Below are 11,022 nucleotides of genomic sequence, written 5' to 3'. Positions count from 1 at the left end.
CATGTGTTTTTTTGTAAATGTTTTAATTTTTTGAGATATTTTATGCTCTCTTTGAATTTCTTTACTGTTCTTAAAGCATTTTGCATTAAATTTGTGAAAAAGATACCTGTTTTACAACAAAAAACTTAGATGCAAAACTCTGTGGCGATATTTTTCAACCCTCGAACCAGTAGTGTAAACTATTTTTCCATAGGAATCCGCCATACGCAAAAACTCGAGATACGCTATTGTGCTCGCTCCCGTACGATAGCGTATATCGGATAATGACTGTATCATCCTTGTTTTCAATAAAATGCGTCTCTTTATTCGCTCTCTTGTTCTCAGGAAAAAAGCTTATCAATTCGTGAGAATTTGATAAAAAGTTTGTATATAAATACCCGTCCGGCAAAATGAGTGTATTTTTTGAGTGATTTGAGTACCGTCCCCCGTTAGCAGTTACTCTTAGAGGAATGAGTTACACCCTCGCGCGAGCCCTCCCCACCCGTAACGCACGGTGCGCTCTGCAGTTCTCAATGTGTTGTGTTCTTTCCAATCATGCTACCAACACATCCAAAGATATTTGTTTCTTTCGTTTCTCGTTTTCTTTCATGCATTGCCACGATCGCAAATACGGACTTATTCTAACAAGAAACACAAACACGGTCATTTTTGGTTACATTAAACACTTTATTTAAACATAAATTACACTTTCACAACACATTAAGAATCCTTCATACTCACGAATGGCGTCATACTGCAAAGTACCGGGTCGAGCCAGGCTGCGGGAAACTTGTCGACAATCTGCGTTGCCTCTGTTCAGCAAATTCTTACCTGTCGATGCACGCACTGCATTTGCGTCTGTACACACTGTTCACTTCACACTTAATCAAAACACACCGGCACACGAGACTTATAACGAAATGCGCATCAACGCACAAACACTGCGCGCGGGACTTAGAACGAAACGCACACAACCATCTCCGACAAAGCGTCGCGCTGTACTGGTGGTTTTGTACGCGTAGGAGGGGGGACATACGGAGCGATGGTTCGATACTGTAGTGTAAGCGAGACAACACGATGTGACGAGCAGTTCCAAGTTGTTGAGCTCGCTGAACGAAGGCACGCAGGGAGCTGCGTGGTAATTAGCCTAATCGTGAATTATCATGATTTTGTTCACTGTTTTTGCAGCATCTTCAATATTGGCGAAACTATTCAGATAATCATCTACATCAACTGTGTCAAACTCATTTCTTCAGATGGCCGCAAGTACAAATTTTCAGTGATTTGCGGGCCGCAAAGTTGAGAATGGAAAAAACCCCAATATTTATGTAAAATACTTTTTTACATTTTTATTGTTAAACAAATTGACTTTTTATACTCCTGGCTTCTTATCTGGAATCGTTTGTTATGTACAAATTCGCGAAGTTTTTTTATATGTGCTCTTTTTTATATGAGAAAAAAATTAATGTACTTTCAATGTTATTATTAAAATAGGACATTTTTGATTACTCGCGTTCTCTTACAGCAGTTCTGCTGGAAAATATCTGTCAAACACACTTTTTCTCTGGAGTATTAGAAGTCTAGCAGCCTGTAGTGAATCTTTTTCAAGCAATTCGAGCTATCCATCACTGGATGAATAACAAACATATTTGCTTGCAATTTTTATACAGATCAAGAGAAAAATTTTAATAACACGTGTTTAAGCATTATTTTTCGCTGATTTCCAAGTTCCAAGTGTTCTGGTGATATATTCATTTCTTATAATAAGAACCCGTATTTTACGAATAACTTTTTTTTAAATTACGATAATTTTATCTGACGAAGATTCGTGGTGTATGATCCCATAAAGATCGGCAAATCTTTTTTGACACTTGAAGGGAGCCCGGCAGGCAATTGACAGCTAAACTGACGGCGCCGGAGGAGGAGAAACGGGCGTCCAACCGTGCATGGCTCAGGCGCCCAACGGAAGACATGATTGGGCGTGGGGGGGTACGGATGAAACGGACCTCCCGTTCTTTCGTGTATTGTTTACATTCGTTTATCCGTGTATTTCTTTCATTCGGGTTGTTTATCAACGCAGTGTATTTCAAATTTACCGTTACTTTATTGAAAAATAAAATATTCTAAAAATACACTATTTTTCATACAAACCGTATTCAGCGCACGAAAACGGGTATCACGGAGTTCCAGCATTCACCGGTAATTAAATTAAAATATAAAACATAAAATAAGTAAAGAAAGTCATTTGCATTTCGTACAAATAAAGCGTTGAGAATGCAATACATTACCATTATCAACATGTTTGTTCTATTCAACATGTTCAATCAACATGTTGTAGCCGCCTAAAACAAACATGCCTCCAGTTGAAATGATAGTATGACGACGAACGTGCAGGAGTTGCGTCGTCATCGAGGGCTCAGCCAGCTTCATCGTTTTGGCAGCATTCCGTTAACCAGATGTGATTGTCCTTCGTTATGAAGTGTAACTAACCGACCGTACATGATATGGCATTGATGAGAACGGCTTATCTGAAACTAAAGAAAAAGAATAATATCAGTCAAGTGCATTTCATGCTGATCATTCGTGATCGTTTCTTGGATGTGCAAAGGAATAATGGGGACATTTTTACATATTTTTTCATTTGCACGCTTCCTACTCGCACCAGTGTAACTAACACCCAATGCCATAGATTTGGGCGCGTTTGTTACGTACCTGTGGGCCCGGCAAGTTTTTACACTCTCGGAACGTCACCTCTGTGGCTCAAACATCTGTGCTAGCATTTTCAGAGCGCAAATATCGCCTTGGAATCATAACGCGTCTACCACGTCCATTCGTTCGGCGTACGTTTGCTGCAGGTGGTTGCTGTCCGCTTGGGCTTGCTTCAATATGCTGCGCTTCGTGCGGTGGTGATGATCTTTATGCTACCAAATTACTGCGACTTCCGGACGGTTGTGAGAGCCAGCTGTAGCGGAATTTGGGGCAAGTGTGCCACCTTAAGCATTTCAAGTTATAACTCACTAAAACGTGTTATTCAAAAGCCGATTTCAATCTCATAACCATTTTACATCTATTTCCTCACTTATAAATGAATTTCGCTTGAAAAAAGTGCAAACAAAACAGTTTTTGAAGTGTTTTAAAAAGGATCCAAAAAGACGTTCTTTTTTGGGCTATGGGGCAAGAGTGCCACTCGTATGGGGCAAGACGGCCACCTGATTAAAATAACCGTATTTCTTACATAGTTGGAAATAATTACGTTTGTACCACTAGTGTATGTATTCCTACATGTCTTGAGTCACCAGAACCCCTTTTCATCACAAACTGTATCGCAATATGGGTTGTTGCTGGTCTGTTTTTCCGGAGTAGAATCCGCTCGTAAAAGCGCACCGTACCGCAGCACGCTACAACAATGTTTACATTTTTGACAGCTCGCGCCTATGAAAGATGGTGGCACACTTGCCCCAAATAGAGATGGCTCTTTTACCCCAAAAGTTGTAGCTTTTTTGAAATTGAATTTTTCAGTGACAAAAAGAAAGTTTTTTTCAACTAACCCCACAAAAAATTTCGCGTTTTCTCAGCTATACGGTGGTGTAAATATTTTCTCGGTTGATTGTTCGCATGATTTTTGAGAGCTTATTTGGTTGGATGAAAAAATTATAATATTCTGCACAATTTTGAAGCTCATATTAATCAGTTCAAAACAATGCGAAATATCGATTGGTCAATATGAAATTCGGCTCAGCATACCTTGTCATTGGAAAGCAACCAACTGTATACACAATTGATCATTAAACTAAAGTTTTTAAGGAAAAATGCTTGGTGGCACACTTGCCCCGTTGGCACACTTGCCCCAAATTCCCCTAATCTTCACAGCACAACTGAAATAGACAATATAAGAGAAAAATACTGTTAGTGGAGCGCAATCCATGTTAAACATTAATTTTAATTATATTACTTTAATCGTCAATTTGTCTTTCTCTTACATTTTACATTGTCACTAATTTTGGTAGTTTAGGTAAGCTAACAGTACGACGATGATCTGGATACCGCCAATCACCGGCTCGTAGATTCGTGAACGCATTCATCATCACTGAAGATTTGGTACCTCCATAACAGTCCGCCTCAGACGACGAAATTATTAGCAGTTGCGATCTGATACACGACGCCTAAACGCGATGAGAAAAAAACACATCAAAAACGTTTTAGATGAAGAAATAATGTCTGTTTGGCTTCATAAACATTAAAATTAAATGTTTATTTTGCTTTTTCGCACGGCATATTAGCTGAAATGAAAAAATTAACATTACTTACCAGTTTATCATACTGTCTTTATATTACTTTAGCTACTGACTTACTCGGACTGACTTAGGTCAGACTTACTTTAACTTTGCTTCAATTTAGCATGGGTCCAAGTTCCAGCCGATATGCATGTTGGTGGCGAGTAACTCGAAAACACCAAGAAAAGGTACATAAAACGCGGGTACGTGAGCTTGGCGACATTCGGTAGCACAAGCAACAGGCACAATATTCGACATTACACCATATCCTATTCCTTCTTCCACAAGTCCTTTAACTCCTCCCACTCATTCATAAGTCTGCTCGAAATGCAGTATAAAAGGGCTAACACTTTGTTAAACAATTTTAGTTCAACTTCAGACTCCAAAGTTAATACATCGTGTCAGTGCCTCGTGAAAAAGTGTCTAAAAGTGTCTTTTGTGTAAATTTGAAAATATTAGTGCAATTTCGTACATTTTGCAAAAGTTACACCATGTCGACGCAAGATAAACTAACGTGTCTTCGTTTGGAGGAAGAAGTTGTGGAAGAGTCTCAAGTACCACTTCCTCTACAAGTGATGCCTTCGGCCATTGCGGGTGTGCAGTCGTTTCGTCATTCAGATGTGCCAGTCCGTGTTGTTGGACAACTTCCGACGACAAGTGCAGTGCCATCGGTGGTTCCGGTTGCCGTTCCTCGTGCCATTCGTCCTCCCGGCTTGCCGGTCCGTGTTGTTGGACAACTTCCGACGACAAGTGCAGTGCCATCGGTGGTTCCGGTTGCCGTTCCTCGTGCCATTCGTCCTCCCGGCTTGCCGGTCCGTGTTGTTGGACAACTTCCGACGACAAGTGCAGTGCCATCGGTGGTTTTGGTTGCCATTCCTCGTGCCATCCGTCCTCCCGGCTTGCCGGTCCGTGTTGTTGGACAACTTCCGACGACAAGTGCAGTGCCGACGGTGGTTTCGGTTGCCGTTCCTAGTGCCATTCGTCCTCCCGGCTTGCCGGTCCGTGTTGTTGGACAACTCACGACAACAAGTGCAGTGCCTTCGGTGGTTTCAGTGGCCGGTCAGCGCGCACGGCTCAGTCAACAAAGAATGCCAGTTCGTGTTGTTGAACAGGTGAAGGTAACGGATGCAGTGTCAGCGCTGGTCTCGAGTGCCGGTGATGGTAATCATCATCGGTCAACATTACCTGGTGTTGCTGCACCATTCCGTCCGTTAGGCCAGCAACATGGACAGCAACCGTCAACTAGTACTGCTGCGCCATCATTGGTATCGGTTACTGATGCTCTTCCGCAGCAATCAGGCATGAAGATCGGTAGACAACAGGCATTGACGGGATCTGCAGTACCATCGATTGGATCGTTTGCCGAAGTTCATGCTCCGAAGAACCAGCGTGGTATGAAGACCACTGTTGTAAGACAACAATTACCCACCAGTGCTTCTGCATCGGTGATAGCGGCTGCTGGAGGATCTGTTTGTGTTGTGAGCCGTACACCAGCCAAAATGATCAGCGTTAATGTTCAAAAACCATCAACGAGTACTGCTATATCTGAGCAATCTTTTACCGGTGTTCCTAGCCAGATCCGACCGCCAGGCAAGATAGTTGATGGTGGAAACCAAGAGCCATCGACAAGCACCGGTACATCGAACATAAAGACTGAACGAGCAACTGGTAGTGTTGTGATAAATTTGCCTGAAAATATAACCAGGAAAAGTTATCAGAAACCGTCAACGAGTTCTGCTACGTTTTCGGTGTACGAACCTGTGCTGCCTTCGTCGCCAATAATGATGATCACCGACGATGAACACCAGACTGCAGCAGGAGCAAAGCAAACAGTCCTTTCAATTACTTCAACAGAGCATTCTGGAAGCTGCTGCCCTCTTTGTCGGATGATGTTAATGAAAATTGATGCACGCAGCGCTCAGATATTGGTGATTTTAAATGAGCAGTCCACAATACTGAATCCTATGAAGGGTATAAGAAGAAATGCGCAGAGTTTAGCCATGGAAAAAATCGGAAATGAACAACAGTTTGATGCTTTTGAAGCAAAAATAGCTGAAGATGATTTTGCATTTTGCAGTTATACTCAAAGGATAGATGCAGATATCAGCAGCCAGGATCCCAACAACAGGATGCATGAGGCTTTAGACGTGTTGTTTGATAGGAATTTTCTTGCACGGTGCAGCTGGGAAGGATCGTCAGGAAAAAAAATAGCTTTTAGTAAATACCGAAATACAGTGCGCTTATTTAAGTCTATCGCCACAAACCACGTAGGAATAGAAGTAGATATAGAATATGTTAAAGAATATTTAAAAAGAAAACTGACGCATGCACCGGCAAGAGTAAACATGCAGGGAAATGTTAAAACAAGCTGCCATAGAAGGAAGAAATAAAAATATATTTATTTAATTAAATTGCTCTACCTATTCATAGTTGCCGTTACCGCATCGCCGTTTATATATTACATATTATTTATTGATAAAAATATTGCTTTTCCATTTTTATTTATTGTAATGTACTATTGATATTATATTACAGCTTTTATCTATTCTTTAATAAACTTCGAAGCAGTCCTTGCGTCTGATAGAAAAACAATTTCTAAATCCTGAAATGGTGAAACACCAACGTAATATCTTGAAAATGAAATGAAAGATTGTAAAACACTTTACCAATTCATAATTAACCAAGAACTCAAACCAAATATACAAAAAAACATACATTACATTAACATACATTTACATTTAAACATTACATTTAAATTCTTATAAACAATATCACGGCCAACCTTATAAAAGGTAAAGGTAAACATCCTTTTAAGTCAAGTCAAATTTTATCATTTATTTTCACTTCATTAATGTGTCTATAAGAGGTACAAATACATAATTACTATCATCAGTTTTAATTGCAACTAATTTACACTTTATATCTTCTATCAAAAATACCATCTCTTGTGTAGAAAGATCGTTCACTTCAGCTTCATAAATGTCTTCCATCAATGGCGAAGAACAGTATTTATCTGGACTAATTATTTTATCAAATGCCTTCCCGTAAATGTGAATAACAGATCCTACTTTTGTTGTCCTACAATATTGAACAATGTAATTATCTTTTGTTAGAAACCAATTTGCTTGAGAAGTTGGATAAAATGTGGTATTATAATTTACATGCAGTACTACTCCTTTTTTTACGTGTTCCAAATAAGGGTATGAGTTATTCCTTGCCGTTCGAGATTTAGAAGATTGTTCCGATATTCTATTTGCAGCCTGAACCAAAACCTGATGACCGTTTCGAAGTGAATTTTTAACATGAAATAATGTACCTTCAAAACGATAAGATGACATATTTTTAAGAACTCCAAATTTGTCCACATCTTCGAAAACATGTACCAAACTATGTACATTGCTAGTCAAACGGTGTTCACCGTAAATGACACCATACTCTACAACAAACTGTTTGAGAAGCCGGTCCGCTTCTGGCCAAAAATGTTTGTAAATTTCCGAAGAAAATGCTCTTATTGCACAAAAATACAACATTTAATGTTTGTATTCCATTTCAGTTAATACATTTTTCAACACTATAAAACTGGCGTAATGTAAAAACATGTGATATTCAATGGCTTTCCATAAACCAGTGTCTTCAATTCGACGGAATTTGCGATGATATTCAGGCGGAATTTCCACCTTTTGAAGTAGCGAATTTATGTAATTCAGCGTTTCCGATGACCAACTGCGCCCTATTAGCTTTCCTGATTTCCATCCGACGATTAATGTTCGTGATATTCCAAAGTCTATCAAATGCAATACATCCGCGATAATAATATTTCGAATGATATCGATTGTCTTTAGATGCAGTAGAGGTGTTCTTTCTCGGTGGTGGTCACCATACTTTTCTCCACGAAACTCTTCATCCGTTCTTCTTGGTGCGTCTATCTTCGAAAAATACATCACTCGAGCTTTTTTACTAAATTGTCCTTCGACTGTACATCTCTGGCATCCCAGTTTATGATTGAAATAGGCAACACCTTTTATGAACGCTCGTGCAGGTGCGTCTGCGATAAATGCTCTAATAATTATTTTGATGGTCTTTTTGGCTATTTTTATACCATTATCTATCAACTCATTGAGCTCCTCCACGAGTGGACGAAGGTATTCATCTAAACTCTTCGGTTTAGATTGCCCATAAAAATTGCCAACCATCAACACAGGAACTTCTGGCATTTCGTGAATGCTCATCAGTATTGGCCAAAACTGTTTTCGGGTGCTCTTGTGCAACGGTAGTCCATCAATAAAGAAATTTAAAGAAAACTCATTTACTGTTGGTTGTACATCACTGCAAATAGAAAAAAATGCATTAGATTTTGTCATTTTTAACAGCCTTGTTAAACAATACGGCCTGCTCCTGAATAAAACAATATTATTGTTTACTCACCGGAAATAGTTGTGGAGAACCGATCGTACTCCCGGATACCAAAACTCTCCTCCAGCTATCGGTACTATTTCCTTTCCACACTGCTTTGTTCTAAGTAGCGTACGCGCATCTTTTGGTAGGTTAAATTCGGTTCGTGCATGCAAAATAGCCAATAAACTGTTGAGTGCTTGGTGCGTCTGATATGTTTTTAGAGCCCAGTTTCTAATAACTTCCTCAATTGGCTCATCTTCCTTTGGGGAATCCGGTGCATTTTCCAACGTTATCTCGGATACGTCATCGTTGATAATTTCGCAGTTGTCAATCTCTTCGATATTTATCCAATCATAGTTGTGTTCTTCTTGATCAATATCTTGAGGACCACATACGAGAAGATCATGCACACAAATGTCCTCTTCATTAATTGCTGATGGGTTGCTGCTCATCCCAAAAGAACTACTTTCGCCAAATAACTCGGCCTCAAGCTTTTTGTTATCGGCTTGAGCAATTTTATAAGAGGAGCCTGTTTCACGCTTTCTTTTCATCATTTTCACACTTAATTTTCACAACACCAATTTCACAAACACAGCACAAGCCACACAAACGTTTCAAACTTTGGATCAATCAATCGGTCGACTGTTTTAATGGAACTGTACCTTTTATTCTATCACAAATCAGGAGGTACGAAATACACATTTGCTTTGGTAGCTTTCAGGTGCAATGCATGTTTAAGATAAAACATGTAAAATGGCTGTTGGTTTCATTTTGCAAATCAGTAACAGCCATCGCGTTTTTGCTCCTACCATTTATTGTACTTTAGTGCCCACTGTCAACCGTTTGACGATTGACACAGGTGCTAATTTCAAACGTCTTCCGTCTTATTAGCAGGAACAACGCTAACGATATTCCGGAAAATAAATAATGCTGTTGCATCTTAATAGATATAAATAAAGTACGTTAACAGCAATAACACGATTACACGACGACAATACGACCATAACAAACTCTGGTGTCAATCGTCGCGGTCAAGCAACAGCAACTAAACCCGAGAAAGGCCGGGATAAGCTGCTCCGTAACTAAACTAATGCTCTAATTAATAAATAAACGAATTAATGAATAATTCGATAAACACATGCATTCATATATATAAATATATAAATATAAATGTTACCTATATAAATATTACCATCAATTGTTTACAACGATGTTCACAGTGTGCCGTAACTCTCTTCAATTCCCAAACTTGAGATAATTTCCACCTGGAACGAAATGCTTCCGGTTGTTGCTCTGACCGCGCAGTTTCCATAAGGCCGGCGCCGACGATCCAAGGTTGTTGTAAACAAAAATAAGGATAAGAAATCTAAAAGTAAAAAGAATCAAAGTTTCCTTACCATCATGCCCACTTCTTTGATGGCTTTCCAATATCCTTCGCATGAAATCCGCTGGGTGCATACGAGGTGAATCGGATTTGTGTGCCTTCGGACAGCTTGAAACACAACTGAAGAACACTGATAACATCGATTATTCTTAATGTTAAACGGCAAATTTTATCCGATTAGTTAATTAATGTCAGCCTAATGAAAAGTTACAAATACAACAACTTTAATTAACATACATACCTGTGGAGGCGAAATAGCTGCACGTATCTAACCTCCAATCTGTTTCTCCTGTTAAACGATAAGGACACCCAAAAATATTGACAATTAGATCGGTACAACTGAACATTAGACGGATACGTTTAAATATTTCTAATTTCTAACACTTAAGCACATAGTTTTGCTTCACATTAAGCACAACAAACTAACATATGAAGCTTCAATATTTCAACGCTTCAATATTCGCCAACAGCACACAAGAGAATAAAACCATTGTTCATTACTTTTAAGTTCACATTAAAAACTTTAACACTGAAAATATGAAACTAAAATACATTTTATCACAAAGACGCTTCTGCATCAATCCCTTTCACTTTGTAAACATAACCTCGATCCATCTTCGCTGCCTAAAATTTCACACACACATCCACACACTGTACGTCGTCACATGCCGTTTGGTGCTGTTGCACGCAAACAGTTGCAGTTCATCACCGCTCGTCCGTGTTTCTTCCTGCTCTTCCATGCGTTTCAACACCCCTCGCCCTAGTATGAAACGTCAATTGCCTGCCGGGAGATGATTCGCGAATTGAGGAATTGAGAACTACGTGAGCTTATATATTAATAAGCTTTGTATTGCAAGGCTTCGGCATTTCGATTATTTTTATCCTTAATCTAAATCCTTTAGGCTTAAGCGTAATCATATCATTTGGGTTTTCATTTTTGGGGAGGTTGGAAATTACATTAATTCGTCTTGCAGAATGTTGGGTACAAAT

The 11,022-nt window shown here is 39.3% G+C and overlaps 1 long non-coding RNA gene across 9 annotated transcripts; it reads right to left on the bottom strand.

The window, feature by feature from the left end:
- Positions 1-3,465: 3,465 nt before the first annotated feature.
- Positions 3,466-10,815, bottom strand: LOC133392734 (uncharacterized). 9 transcript variants are annotated; one of them, XR_009765789.1, is made up of 7 exons: positions 10,274-10,811; positions 10,046-10,162; positions 9,841-9,941; positions 6,012-6,435; positions 4,288-5,942; positions 3,960-4,142; positions 3,466-3,854 (listed from the first exon to the last, which is right to left on the bottom strand). It is a non-coding gene; the product is annotated as an uncharacterized LOC133392734 (long non-coding RNA). The 9 variants fall into 9 exon arrangements; XR_009765791.1 differs by having other exon boundaries at positions 4,288-5,720; positions 5,815-5,942; positions 6,012-10,162; positions 10,274-10,815; XR_009765790.1 differs by having other exon boundaries at positions 6,012-6,215; positions 6,337-10,162; positions 10,274-10,815.
- Positions 10,816-11,022: the final 207 nt, after the last annotated feature.

Source organism: Anopheles gambiae, chromosome X, assembly GCF_943734735.2.
Source record: "Anopheles gambiae chromosome X, idAnoGambNW_F1_1, whole genome shotgun sequence".
In the NCBI taxonomy this organism is placed as follows: domain Eukaryota; kingdom Metazoa; phylum Arthropoda; class Insecta; order Diptera; family Culicidae; genus Anopheles; species Anopheles gambiae.
This window is presented reverse-complemented; position numbering and strand designations above follow the sequence as displayed.